Raw genomic sequence first — 14,195 nt, 5'->3', positions numbered from 1 at the left:
TCACCTCCCCAATTCAAGTCAGCCAGGTGCCCTCTTGAGACGTGTGGGATTCGTGTCCTCAGCAAAAACCTCTCTCTTTTCAAACTGGGAGATGGCAGTACACAGGCCTATTACTGGAATAGACACATTTATGAATTTCAACATCCTATTAGTGATGATGATCTGACAAAATCACAAGAATGGAGATATTTGGGTGTACAGCTGACAGCTGATTTATGTGCTTAGATGGTTCCAGGATGTGATGTGCCTCCAAAGAAACCCTTGAGGAGCCGGGGCAGGGTGCGGCTGGCGTGAAACGGATCCCATGCATGGGGCACGGGCGCCATCCTCAGAGTTCGCAGGGTCTCTCCAGGGCCATTGGTATCCACTCAGCTGAGGCAGCGGCACAGAGGTGTGCAGGGGCGAAGGCTGGTGAGGACAGCATCCCCCGCTCACATGCGGGTCTCCTTGAAACAGGTTTGAGCTGACACCGGCACATCAGCCGTGGCAAATTTCTTTTCCTTAGATGCAATAATTTAACTGGAATTGATGAAATGAAATATATTTTGGAATCACTATCAATCCCAGTGAGACTGGCTCATGACAAAGAATCTATTGAGCTACGTGCATCTAAGAGTGGGTGTCAAGGGACTCTCTCTCAGGGTGCTGGGTGGACGTGGGCCTTGCTGTTGTTAAACTCGGCTGGTTTGGGCTCCTCTAGGCTCTGTTGACCGTTTATCCAGCTCCTCCTCCTCTCCCCTAGGACAGAGTTACTGTGCTCTTTGTTGGCTCTTGTGCCCTCTCAAGCTCCATCTGTAAGAGAAAAATTGAATTGGTCCCATTAACTTGATTTTAGTAGTGATGGAGAAAGTATTGGATTCTGGGATTGCTTGCCATTTAATTTAGATGTGAAAATATCACATGTGATTAACCTAGATACACCACTGCCATTGCCATCGTGAGCTGGCCATGAACAGGAGGAGACACTTGCAGGTCGTCATTTGGGAAGTATCTAGTTAATTAAGGGAAGAGGTCCGCCATGTCGGGATGGAATCCCTTCAGGGATACAAGGAAGAGTTTGGGAGGAGTTTGTCATAGTAGGCTCTTTGGATCTCAACCATCACCATTTGACTGGGTGAAAAGAAGGGGGCTCTGTCCTGGCTGGAGTGGAGCACCCAAACCCCCAAAAAACATAAATACAAATCACAGCATTTTTAGAACCACAGACTATAGCTCCATGAGGGCAAGAGCCGTAAATGAAGTTAATGCTGTGTCCTCCAAGTCTACGCCGGTGCCTGCCAAGGGGCAGGAGGGGGAGTGGAGTTCAGGTGGTATGGAGACATAGAGAATATTTGTTGAAGGAATCCTAGCACTGGAAGAAAATTTGGGGTACATCCAGTCACTCTGTATCCCTGCTTAATTATCTCACTCATAGGGGGCTCTGCAGTGACCACAGAAAATTTCAAATCCCAGCTCTGTCACTTAATTGCTGTGCCAACTGGTGCAGGGAACTTAGCCTCTCTATACAGTTCCCTCATCTGTAAAATGTCATTCCTAATAACACATGCTTCATAGGGCTGTTTGAGGACTGAATGATGTAATGCATGGAAAGCTGTTTGAAGAATATTTGGTATCTATCGAAAACACTTAAATGTTAATCACTGTAGTTATTACATGGTGTTTCCATCGTGTTTTTTGTTAATCCATCCTTTTGCCTAATTAAGCCTGGAAACTTCGTAAGAGTCCTAAATCCAGTTGGCCATAACTTAAGACCCTTTTTCCTATACTGGCCTCACAGAGGTAACACAAATCCTTTATCAGAACTGCCTGACTGACTGTGGATCAGTCCTGGGCTCTCTGTAAGCCTCAGTGTTTCTTTTATTTTGTTTTGTGTCATGTAGACACTAAACTACATGATCTCTAGAGGCCTCTTTCAGCTGTGTTGTGGCGATTGTGGCCAGTCATAGCAGCTACGCTCACTGAACACCTATTATGAGCTAGGCACTGTTTCAAGTGCTTTCCCGTGTTAATTAATACAGCACTTACATTGGGGAATTTGATATCAGCACCTTCCTTCTAAAGATGAGGGAAGTTAGCTGCTGGAAGGTCCATCAGGTCACGGGCCGAGGGGTGCCCAGCTGGTAAGCAGAGGAGTCAATATTTGGATCTAAGAAGATTCACTACTCAGACCATGAGCCTATAGAGCAGAATTAATTCTGTGGTTTTCTGTTACTATGATTTTGTGAATATTTCTGAACTCAAGGTGAACCGAGAAATCAGAACTCTCTACTCTATTGGCTTTGTCCAGTGACCTGACCTTGGCACCAAAGAATATTTTCCATCCACAAATAGCAAAGTGCCTGATTGCCAAATAAATAAGAGAATATAAGCTACTGTGAAAAGGCCCCAACGAACTGAGTTATTACTACTGTGTCATAATTACAGCAAGAATAATATGCATTTAAGGAACACTTCATGTCCCCCAAGTGCTTCATGGCTGTCATAATGAGGCAGCCTATTGGCACATTCCAAAGAGATGACTGCAAGCGTTGATTTCCACTCTTCAGTGCCGTGAAACTTGCAGGTACCTCTCAGCTCGGGATGGAGGGTCAGGGAAGAGATATGGAAAAGCCAACAAGGCCAAGCCTAGGAGGATGATGGAAAGAGGATTACCACCTAATGGGTGAGAAAGGCAGCACTAGCTCCAAGTTTCTTGGGACTGTATAAATCAAAAGTTAATTACTGATAGGACCCCCATTTGTATTTTTATTGCTCTATTTACATTTTATGAAGCCATCTGTTATCATTAATATGTTCAAAGTCAGTTTTGTTTTATTTGTAATTATACAGCAAAAGAAAAAGCAATTCTTCCTCAAGTGGGAGAAACCACAGGCCTTGGGGAGGAAGGCATCCGGCCCGGGTGAGCCCTTGGCTGGAATGACGACCGTCTCCTTGGGCTGGGTTCAGGCAGGATCTGGGCAGGCTGCACGGACTCTGGCAGCTTTTTGCAGGCTCAGTCAGTTGGAGGGAAGCTTGGCCCTCTGAGCTGAGGCATAATCTGCATCTCTGGGATGTGGATAACTTGTTAAGAGTGGTGCAGTGACAGGCTGAAGAACAGCAGAACAAGCCCACCAGCTGCCCTTTTCGGGCACGGAGCTGCAGTGAACCCATCCAAGATATCACCGTCTCCAACCAGGCCCATCTGCAGGGGCATCCCTGGGGCCACACACATGGATGGAGCCTACAAGCCATCTTGTTCTTTTTCTCTTGTTTCGCTTCCCTAGGACACAGCTGAGTGACCCCTTTGGAGGTGGCTTAGGGAGACCAGAAACCACCACCGGCCACTTTTGGCTCAGGGACTAATGGCAAAGTGCTCCTTCCTGATCCCAACCCAAAATGAGCAGCTGCTGGAGGATTACAAAGCATTGGACCTTCTCCTGTTCATTTTAAATGTTATCTCAGCTGGGCAGTTCTTGCAAATGAGCCCATCACCCTCCCCTTCCTCTCTAGTTCCCTACCATCACCACCACACACTCTACCCAAATACGCTCCGGCCAAAACCAGGGCCTACGAGGAGTGCACATTAACTAAATTGCAGCTTACTGGCCACATTGGTGGTGTTCCCAGATTGAGTTCCTCTGGCTTAACACTCGGATGCTAATGACAGGAGCTGGTGGGTCAGATGTGACCAAGGGACGACAGCCTTCAAAAAGGAAATGGCAAGAGCGGGCTTCACAGAGCTTCGATTTTAGGCTAGCTCACTGGCCCGCAAGTAAGGTAAGGCAGAGATGCATTTAAAACAAAACAAAACAAAACAAAACAAAACAATGGAAACATCTTTCTGCCACAGAAAAACTTGTACTTCATAACTGTTTCCAGTCGTACCCTGCAGGTTTCAGAAACACAAAACAAAATATTTTATTGATTCTGCTGCAACTGGAATGTGGTTTCCTTTCTCTGAGTGCTCCCCTGGTGCAGTTTCTTGCCTCTGACCCCTGTCCCCATATTTTTCCTGACTATGCCTCCTCCTCCCCTCCGGTTTTTTCTCCACTACCAGATATGAATGGCGGAGGAAAGGATTAGAGGCTTTGGACAGGAAAAAGAGACAAGAAAAATAAAACAAAACATGGTGCCTGCTTAGCCGTTTCTCCCAAAAGCTACAGTTGGTTGGGACCCAGAAGGAATGTTCTGTCCTTCTTTTCCTAGGTGCCGTCCTGTTCCTCTCCTTTGTTCCTCAGTAGTACCCCAGAACTCGTAAAGGACTTTTCTGTGCAAAGCAGGCTCCCGTTAGAAGCCATTTCCAAATCTGAAATCATTGCACTGGGCGGTGAAGACAGACAATGGTTAAGCCACTGAATTCACTAAATGGACATTGAATAATTGAGACACTTCCTTCTGGGGTCAAGGGTTGTGGTTTGGAGCTGGGTCCCCACCCAGGGAAGCACCCCAACTCTTGGCTGAACTGGTTGGGGCCAGGGCTGCCCACGTCTTGGTAGATACTGCTCCTTGCACCCATGGGTGTAGTTCTAGGGAGGTGGGAGATGTGGTATTTCGCAAGCGAAATCTGAATGTCCCGAGTACACAAGGCTGGGACCTGGGGAGGGCTAATCGGGTACTTCTTCTCATTCCAAGTGCTTCCCAGCCTGCTCTTTCATCTCCTCCTGTCTCTGCAGAGCCTGTGGTTGATTAATGACGGGGCTCTTCATCCCCAGCACAGCCCCCTTTGCTCCCCCCACCTTCACGCATGTCCATTTAATTCTCTCCTCCCTCTTTTGGCATCTGGTTTATTTTGCATTATATGCAGCAATTTGTATATAAATTGCTGATGCAAATGTCCAAAATAAATTATGCTGAATAATAGATGAAGACAGCTACATAATTTATAATGCTAGAGGCCAGACAGAGCTGGACTGGCTGAGTTCAAGCCCACAGCCACTTCCCATAACCTGCCCGGCTGGTGTTTACATCCTAAGTGCTGGAAATAAACACAGCCTGATGCCTGTAGCTCAGACCGTCTTCTTCGAGGTGTGTGTCTGTCCCTAGAGTGGATGTGGTCTCCCCGGCCCAGGCTGCAGCCCATCAGTGAGGAGCAGTCACAGGAATAGCATGCGTCATCCCCTTCCTCCACTCGTCCTGTTGGCTTTGCCTTTAAAACAAACCCCAAGCCTGACTTTCCCCCATAACCTTTGCCACCACTGCCTTGGAGAAGCCGCTCTGACCTCCTGCCTGGCGAGTGAACAACCACTCTGCATCTCGGAAGCCTCTCCCTGTTTTCTCCTTCATACCTGGCCTGTATGACTGCAGCCTTAGGGTGCTCTTCCACTCGCCTTCACTTTTCTCCTTCATGCCTGGCCTGTGTGACTGCAGCCTTAGGGTGCTCTTCCACTCACCTTCACGTGGTGACCTGGTCATCTGCAGGACCCTGAATTTGTGTCTTCTTCCCTGCCTGGTCTCTTCAGCCCTGCCCATCCACAACCCAGCAGCCATCCTCGAGCCTCTGGTCCTGCTGGGCACACAGTAACTACAGGGCATAGATTTGGGCGTTCTGAAGCCTGTTCTATACTGCCCTGAGCTTGGAAAGGTATATACTGGGAGGAACTAGAGCTGGCATTGACAAATGGGAAGAGAAAGCTTCCTTCAGCTTTGCCACCCCCGAAAGCCAGTTCTGCTCACATAAGACATCTTCACAAGAGGAGAACATTAGTTATTTTTCCCGATCCTTGGCGTCTGCTCTGATAATCGAGAATTGTTGAAATGGGTGAGATCACAGCATCGGTCTGATTGGCTAACAGGAAATCTGAGTTGTGTAATTATGCGACCAAATTCACACAGGTCAAAACTAATTAGCCAAAGTGTAAAAATAGCCTTCTGTACGAATACAGCATTCTCCGTGCAGTCGCACTCGTTCCGCATAATTCCCTTCACGCCTCAGGATAATCCAGAGGTGGAGGCGGCGCCCTCCTCCCCGTGTACCCTACACTTCCTGTTCAGAGACGCTGCCTTGCACCTTCCTCCAGGGGCGGGTCTTGGACCTGGGAGCTGTGATTCACCGGTGTGGACGCCACAGAAGAGCTTCAGCGTTTCCGAATACCCCCCACCATGGACGAGGCACATGAATAAGTGCTGTCAGATCGACACCTTCAGCAACTCAGGGAGCTAGTGTTAGCTCCATGTTGCGAAAGAAGAAACTGAGTCTCAGACCAAACAACTTTGCTCAGGTCATGCAGTTGTTATGTGAAGCTGAGAAAGGGGCCTAGGATGTTACAGAAATGATCAGGGAGCATGAGGCTGAGGGGACCCAGCTTTCCCTACTAGCCAACCTGCTTCAACCGAGTGCCTCTGCAGACAGAATGTGCTATCCTCAAGTGAGCTAATCGCCTTGTCACTGTGCCATCATGCACGGTGGCCGGCTCCATCCCAAGCTGCTAAGGGGGCGGTTGACAGGGTATGGCCAGCCAAAGACTCAAAAGTGCTAATAGACTTTAGCTGTGTCGTATAAAGAGACAGCAGCTGCACTCAAGAAGGCTCTGAGCATTATAAAATAGTTTGGGGATCTAAAAACAGAAAGCGGGTTCAGGCCATGAAGACGGTTGCAGAATTATTTTAGATTTTCATTTCCGACAAAAAAGATGGAAAGGCCATAGAGCCGTGAGATTAGTTCCTCCAATTTCGAGTCAGTGACACACCACTGAGGCTTGGGGATCTTCCACGGCTAAGCAGAGAAACCTGAAGGAAACAGTTCTGTAAACCGACTGGAACAAAGTGGGGGGCTATAGATCAGGGGGCTGTTATGCATTTAGAGGCTCCTGAAGCTCCAATGGAGTCCAGAGCTTAAAAATGGAAGAGGGAGCAGAAAAATTCAGAAAGTGAGGAGACTTTGCTCTCTGAGACTTTCGGGGGAACATTTAGTGGTGGTAGAGGCAGTGTACATGTGTGTGATTTTAGGACCTGAAGTAACAACACCCTCCAGCGTTTGCTACCGTAAGCAGGCTGAAAGTGCCTGTGTTCTGTGAGGAAGCATGTGCTCGCTTCAGGTCTGGAAGGCAAAGGGAAGTTCCGGGGAGGCCTCTCCTGCTCTGACCTCTGACTCCCCAGGACTCCAGGGCACGTTCACCGCCTCTCCTGGAGGCTGCTGTCTGGCAGCAGTAGAGCCCTGGGAAGGCAAGGGTGGCCTTCATGTGTAATAGCAGAACCTTGGCATGAGAACCTGTGCCCTCATCTCCTTATTTTTTATCCTAATGCACTTCTTGGGTTAATGCCTCCAGCACAGCTCCTGCTGACTAATGCTTCTGCAAAACTCGGACACTCTTTGTGCTGCTCCTCTCAGAGACCTGATAAAGAAGCCACTCCCTCTCCTGCCTGGCAGCACTCTATTAGGTCCTGGTGTCTGGTGCACACTTGCCTGGGCTCCCAGTGTAGAATCCAGGGGAAGACACTCAAGTACCAACCTCCACTGCCAGTGTCCAACTTCCCAGCTGAATGGGAAGGGTGTTGAAGCTTCCTCGGCAGTCTTAGGGTTGAAGAAATGAAAGATATTGTAACATTTGATGAGGGAATAAGGTCACAGCCTGTCAAGGACACAGGTTAACATTAAATAGAAAAGATGTTACTGCAACTGTCTCTGCAGCCAGCTCTGATTGGCATGAGTAGTGAGCAGTTTCTCAATCTTAGTGCTACTGGCATTTAAATTGTATACTTTATGATCACAGTTTGGGAAGGGGGATGCTGTGCATTATAGGATATTAGCAACATCCCTGACCTACCAAATAGATGTCTGTAGCACCCCCCTCCCCACACTGTGATCATAAAAAAGGTCTCCAGGCATTGCCAAATGTCCTCTAGGGGGCACAGTTGTCCCTGATTGAGAACCCCTGAGTTAAATGATTCTGCGCTCCTCTGTCAAGGGTCCCCAGAGTGAAGTCCTTGGGCAAGCAGCAGCAGCGGTGCTTGGAGGCTCGTTAGAAATACAGGTCTTCACATCATACCCCAGACCTGATTCAGAATTCCTGACGGTGGGACCCAGGGGATGGGTTATGTTTTAACAAGCCCTCCGGATGATTCTCATCCATGCTAAAATTCGAGAAGCATTCCAAACGGTAGCCACTTGCCACATGTGGTTATTTAATTTTATTTTATTAACTAGATTAGGCAAAACTAAAAAAATTTAGTTTTTCAGTTTCTGTAGTCACATTTCAAGTGATGAATAGCTACATGTAAGTGGTGGCTACTGTCCTGGAAAGGACAGTCACAGAACATGCCATCATTGCAGAATGTTCTGTTGGACTGCATCGTAATGAAGTTGCTACCAAAATGTGGATGACTTCAAGAACCCTAAGACTATTTCTGGCTGTCAGCTAAGTCCTACAGAATACTCACTGGCTACCTGCATAACTAGATATAGAAGTGAACTGAGAGAAGCCGTGTTTCTTCCCCACTCATGCTTGCACATAAGATAGGTATAATGACGCTAACCTGCCCAGAGCCCATCCATGATAATGGTCAAGGCAGCTGGTCAGAGACACAGGAAGTCTGGGGTAAAATACATAATATAGAGCATGCCTTAATCTTACTTTAAGGCAATATACTAAGGTATCAAAATAAAAGCAAGCACAAATTCAACAACCCCACCAGGGAGAACAAAGAAATGCAGGCATACGGCGTCAAGTGCTTTGCAGGGACAACAGGTTTTACGGTGGTATGCCCGAGAGTAGCCCATTCTCCTGCCTCTAGTAAGGGCCCGTGTGTAATTTTTGAACTCAGATGAGTGCCAGTTCCAAAGACCTCTGAGACCTCTTTGCAGGGTTCTCACTCTATCAAATCCACCCAGAGAGCTCAGCAGCTCCAGAGTAAAATGGAATAATCCTAATCACACCGAGTGTCCAGGCAGTCCCTGGAGTAGGGTAGGCAGTTGCGTGTGTGTCTCTGTGTCTCCCCTCTATGCCAGCTGCAGACATCACTGATGAATCGGCCTACTCTTCTCCATGGACCCTGGCTGCAGCCAGTACCAACCAGTCCAAGCTTACATGCACAGGAGGACACTAGTTCACTGTCTTTGTTTCTGAGTAACTCAAATTTGTGTACATGCCTCAGCTTCTTTTTGGAAAATCCAAATACGACTTTTCTGTATGACAAGATGCTATAGGGCATTTCTCCTTTAGCGAACCAAAGAAGTGTTCCCTGGCTTTCTAAAGGCGATCACTTAATGTTTACTGCCCTCATTCCTTTTCTATCGACAAACCTTGTATTTCAGCACAAACTGTAATTCTCCTTTCCACACCAAGTTATCGGTGTCTCGGGAACTCGACAGACCCAGTCAACATTAAAAGTGCTCCTAGATTGGTTTTTAGCTCTGCTTCTTAACTTGATTCCAATTTGGATTACACCAAGCCTGGAACTCGCCATGATTTATTCTCAACCAGCAATCAAATAAAACATAAAAAAAAAAAAAAAACACATGGCATTCCCACCCCAGTTATACAAAACCCCAGCATGAAGTGGGTTCAGCAAGACTTCTTTTTTTGTTTGCTTGGGTTTTTTCTTTTCTTTTTTTTTTTTTTTTTGAGACAGGGTATCTCTCTATTGCCAGGCTGGAGTGCAGTGGCAGGATCATAGCTCATTGCAGCCTCGACTTCCTGGGCTAAAACCATCCTCCCCCGTCAGCCTCCCAAGGAGCTGGGACCACAGGTGTGCACCACCACACCCAGCTAACCTTTCAAAATTCTCTGTAGAGATGAATTCTCCCTATGCTGCCCAGGCTGCCCTGGGCTCAAGTAATCCTCCAGACTTGGCATCCCAAAGTGCTGGGATTACAGGTGCTAGCCACTGCACCTGGCCTCAGCAAGACTTCTTTGGCAGGAACCTGGTATTGAATGAAATCTGCCCAGCAACGAAAAACTCTTAAACCTCTGCCAGAAAGCCCGGCAGGTCGGTGCAATTTGTCCCCCACCTTGCTCATCTCCCCTGAATTGGGCTGAAGAGGGCTTCACCAAACAAGGAAATGCAAAGGCAGGGACTCGGCCAGCCAAATACCCACCTCCGTGGGCTCTCCTGTGGGGCGGAGGGAAGTGACCAAAAGCAGATTCCTTCCTCTGGTTACCTTCACGGGTGCTGCAATCCTATGGGAAATGTCCTCCTGAGCATACCCTGGGTGCCCCACTGTGCTTCAGTCAGAGAAGTGTGTGAAAACCTAAGACCAGAAGGTGAGCTTCGGGAACGCAAACCTTCAGGCCTTAAGAGTCCAGGGCTGGGAACAAGACACTGGGACCCCAATTCTGCCCACAGGAAGGGGTGAGAATGATGAGTAGTTTACAAAAACGAGGGTGTGCCAGTGGCTGCTTCATTTGCAGGGGGGCACTGCAGCATCAGACCAGGGAGCTAGAAACATCTGGCCAAGAGAGGCTTCTCAAGGTTGACCACAAAAGAGAGGGCTGGGGGGTCTACTGTGACTGGCCTGCTCACCTGGAGGTGAGAGGCTGCACCTGCCCTCTGAGGGAAAAGGGCTGAGTTCTTCCCAAAAGAGCAGACGTGTGTAGCCAGTTGACTTGGGTGATAAACTTAGTCTTTAACAACAAACTACAAGTTAAACCAAGCGAAGCCACACGTCCTGCATAGCTCTGTAGTGAGGCCACACCCAGTATTTATGACAGTCTTCATAGTCACCTAATTATTTATTTGTAAAATATATATCTATAAATACATTACATATATTTGTATGTACAGTTTCCTTTAAACCCATACAAATATACATATGAGCACATATATTTACATATAAATACATACGCCCCAATAAAAAGGCTTAAGCATATATTTGAGTATATATCCGTTCATCTGCATGAATATGTGTACACACTATTACGTGATAGTTAATAAGTCATAGTCTTTGCATCTAGATAGCTCCAAGCTTGAACCCCAGTTCTGCCACTTAGGGAAGGTGTTTCCTTCTGTAGATTATTTAATTGAGCCTTAATTTCCTCTTCGGTAAGGTAGAAATAGTAACCCACGTAAATTACCATACAGATGTAAGGAATAAGATAATGAATATAAAATATACAAAATAGGTGATCAATGGCAGATACAGCTATTGATGTAACTAGCACCTCAACTAGTTACATCAACTAGTTGTGACTGCAACTAGCTGAAGGATGAGCGCCTCATTCCCTTGGGTTGGTAGAAATCAGGGTGGGGGCCGGTAGCACTTGCATTTAAGGTGTTTTGAACAAATTCATCTAATATGTACCATCCAGAGGGTTCATAAGAGGTACCTTTTCTCAGATCAAATGCTTCTATTGCAAGAGTGGCTCATTTCTCTTTTATAACTGGGTGATTCAGAGGAGAAATTTTCTGTTTGGGTTTGTAAAACACGATTTCTGGGAGGTAAATGTCAACTCCAAACAAAGGGGAACTTCCTAAGAAAGCTGCCGCTAGAGGTATTGAGCCCCCTGTTACACAGGGTGCTTCAGCAGAGGCAGGGCAACCACATGTGGGAATCCGAAGTCAGATGAGGGCTGCACTGCATGTTTTCTGAGGTCCCCTTTCACCTCGAAACCCGCACGTTCTGTGGCTTCTTAGAAGGTGCCCTCTGAGTGTGCTGCGCTGTGGTTTCTGTGCTGCCTGCCCACATGCCTCCCACCCCGTGCTGGTGTCCTCTATTCATCAGTTACAAGGCCCTGAAGGAATCCAATAGTGAGGAGGTGAGATTACATTCTGAGGAAATGGGTAAACTGAAATGGGGCTGGGATTGAACGCAACCGGGCAGCCAGCTTCATTTAGCCGCTTGTGCAGAGTCTTATTAGGAAAATGCAGCCATCCAGAACAGCGGGTCTGCCAGCGTGTGGTGGGAGGGGCTGGCTGGCCACACTGCAGGTGGAAGGCCTTCCCTTCCCACACTTGCAGGCCTCCTGCCACGTCAGTGTGACCTGGGCTTTGCTCCCTCGGGGCATCAAAGTGGACGTTCTGATGCAATTCTGCCCCTGCCAACGAGGTCTGTTCCTCTGAGCATCCCTCCAGAGGAATTTTTTGCTTTACCTCACTGTTTCCCCAGGCCATTCCAGTTTTCTCTTCACCAATCTAAAGATATAGAAACATGTCGCAGTGGACCTTGGGAATAGGACGTGGAATACACTGAGTATTGGGATTAGAACTGGTATCAGTGAAGAGAAATTGGGAAAATGACTTTTGATGTGCCTTTCAAACATTCAGGAAGATGATATCTGTTGCCTGAGAGGGCAAGGAATGAATAAGAATAGGTGGTAATAACATAAGCAGCAGCTGTAAAGCCTTTTCTTCCTAAAAAGAATGACTAGAGTTCATCAAATTCAAACCCCAGTGATTGGTGGCCTTACAATTTTAAAGAGATGGGTGTTTGTGCAAGTCTCAAATTATCAGACTTTCCTCTCTCTCTCTCTTTCTTTCTCTCTCTCTCTCTCACACACACAGACACACACACTCTCTCTTAAAATATGACCTTTCTGCGTTTCAAAGAACCATAAACCTGGAAGGAAGGACCTCCAGTTCCCTGGTTTACAGCTGCTTAAGCCTTTGCCATCTGTGAAAAGGTAGAGATATTTAGAGACATAACTAGGAATATTTGTGACTATGGCAAGATGCATGCTTATGCCATTCTAAAGGAAGCCCTGGCAATTTTCAGATGAAAAATGTCATCCAAGTTTGAGTTTCTGTAATTATCTATTTATATGCTCTGGGTGCCCAACGAGGGGTCAGAGACCGCCTCATTTGCTGGCTATATAGCTGTTTGTAAGTAAGTGTAATGTGACACTCTGTATTGGCTCGTAGGGATGGGAAAATTAGTTATGTCACATCTGAAAGCCACTTTACATTCAGAGGTCATAAACCGAGAGGAAAAATAACCAAAAGTTTCAGTATTCAATTTGTTTACTCTGAGCAAAATGCAATCTCTTAAACTGATGATGAGAGGAGGATGAATGAGATGGAAAAGGCTTTTAGGAGCTCACTTTAAAAGCTCAAAAGGTGTCTGGGACATTAAATAGCTGTTAAAAGCTCTAGTTGGATAATTTAAGTGTAAATGAGTATGAACTATATGGATTAAATTTGCCTTAAAATACCAGTCTGAAAAATTAAGGAAAGACTATTTGAGACAAACACAGTTCGCCTTTTTTCAAAACCTGAACATTTCAAAAAAATAATTTTAGAGTTTCAATGAAAGCTAAATGCAGTCAGATTTAACTGTCCCTGGTGATCTTCCCATTGAAAGCCACAATTCAGTAATAATTATACCCACATTAAAATAAGTACATGTGTTGATACACACATTCCACATAAAGTGTACAAATTTAGCCTAAGCTTTTCAAAGCTTTTTCTATCATAAACAATGTTAGATAGATATCGACAAAAATTCAGCCGATAAATCTGAAAATCTGAATTTAAAAAAACCTTTATAATCTGAAATAACAGTTCATTTGATCCTTTGGGGGATTTTAAAAATTCTTCTTATTATTAAAATTGGGAATGTTATGTCTTTATAGTATATTTTACCCACCAATTATTATTATTTTTTAAGGGAAAAGTGTTTCATCCTTTATTTCAAGGAAAGATTGTATATTATAAAAACAAATATTGTTATGCCATTGAGTACAGAGCTCACATCACAAACATTTAACCATTTTCATCATACATCTGATGATCTAAAAATCAAAATCACTTTGAAAGGCTTAAGTATTCTACTGTTTCTTAAAGATTATGTTATCACATTACAGTGACACACTGCTGTTTTAAAGACTCAAGTAAAAATGAGACCCAGTAATTTTTAACCAAAAGTGTATCATTTCCTGTTTACTTGTTTTATAAGATCAATAAACACTATAGTAAGACTTGGCATTTAAACATTAAACATGTCTAAACCCCCTGAAGAATATACCAGATATAAGAAAGACATTTAGAATGCTTTAATATTTCCAGTTAACACCATTTGTATCAGTAACTGCAATGTTGTAACTTTTAGCATCTCACATAACTAGTCAGTAAGGATTTTTTTTTAAGTGTAGGAGTGAGAACACAAGGACAGGAACTATGAGAATGTCAAGTTTTATACTTCTGTTAAAATCTCTAAAATCAAAACTATTATTATTAAAGCCCCTCCATTTGCTACATTAATTTCTAAAGACTGTCAGTGTTTTTTCCTGAGGACAGTCACCCTTGAAATAATGCTGCTCTAAAAGACCAAATTTTTAACTTTAGCT

The 14,195-nt window shown here is 45.5% G+C and overlaps 1 protein-coding gene and 1 long non-coding RNA gene across 8 annotated transcripts in view; one reads left to right on the top strand and one right to left on the bottom strand.

Annotated features, from left to right (window-relative positions):
- Positions 1–14,195, top strand: part of LOC105476165 (opioid binding protein/cell adhesion molecule like) — a 1,438,816-nt gene that overhangs the window by 606,689 nt on the left and 817,932 nt on the right. The window lies entirely within an intron of this gene.
- On the bottom strand, positions 576–10,573 carry LOC105476168 (uncharacterized). The gene is made up of 3 exons (XR_011611290.1): positions 10,438–10,573; positions 10,013–10,094; positions 576–792 (listed from the first exon to the last, which is right to left on the bottom strand). It is a non-coding gene; the product is annotated as an uncharacterized lncRNA (long non-coding RNA).

This window comes from Macaca nemestrina, chromosome 12 (assembly GCF_043159975.1).
Source record: "Macaca nemestrina isolate mMacNem1 chromosome 12, mMacNem.hap1, whole genome shotgun sequence".
Lineage (NCBI taxonomy): Eukaryota > Metazoa > Chordata > Mammalia > Primates > Cercopithecidae > Macaca > Macaca nemestrina.
Note: the sequence above shows the minus strand (reverse complement) of the source record. Positions and strands in the feature narration are given on the sequence as shown.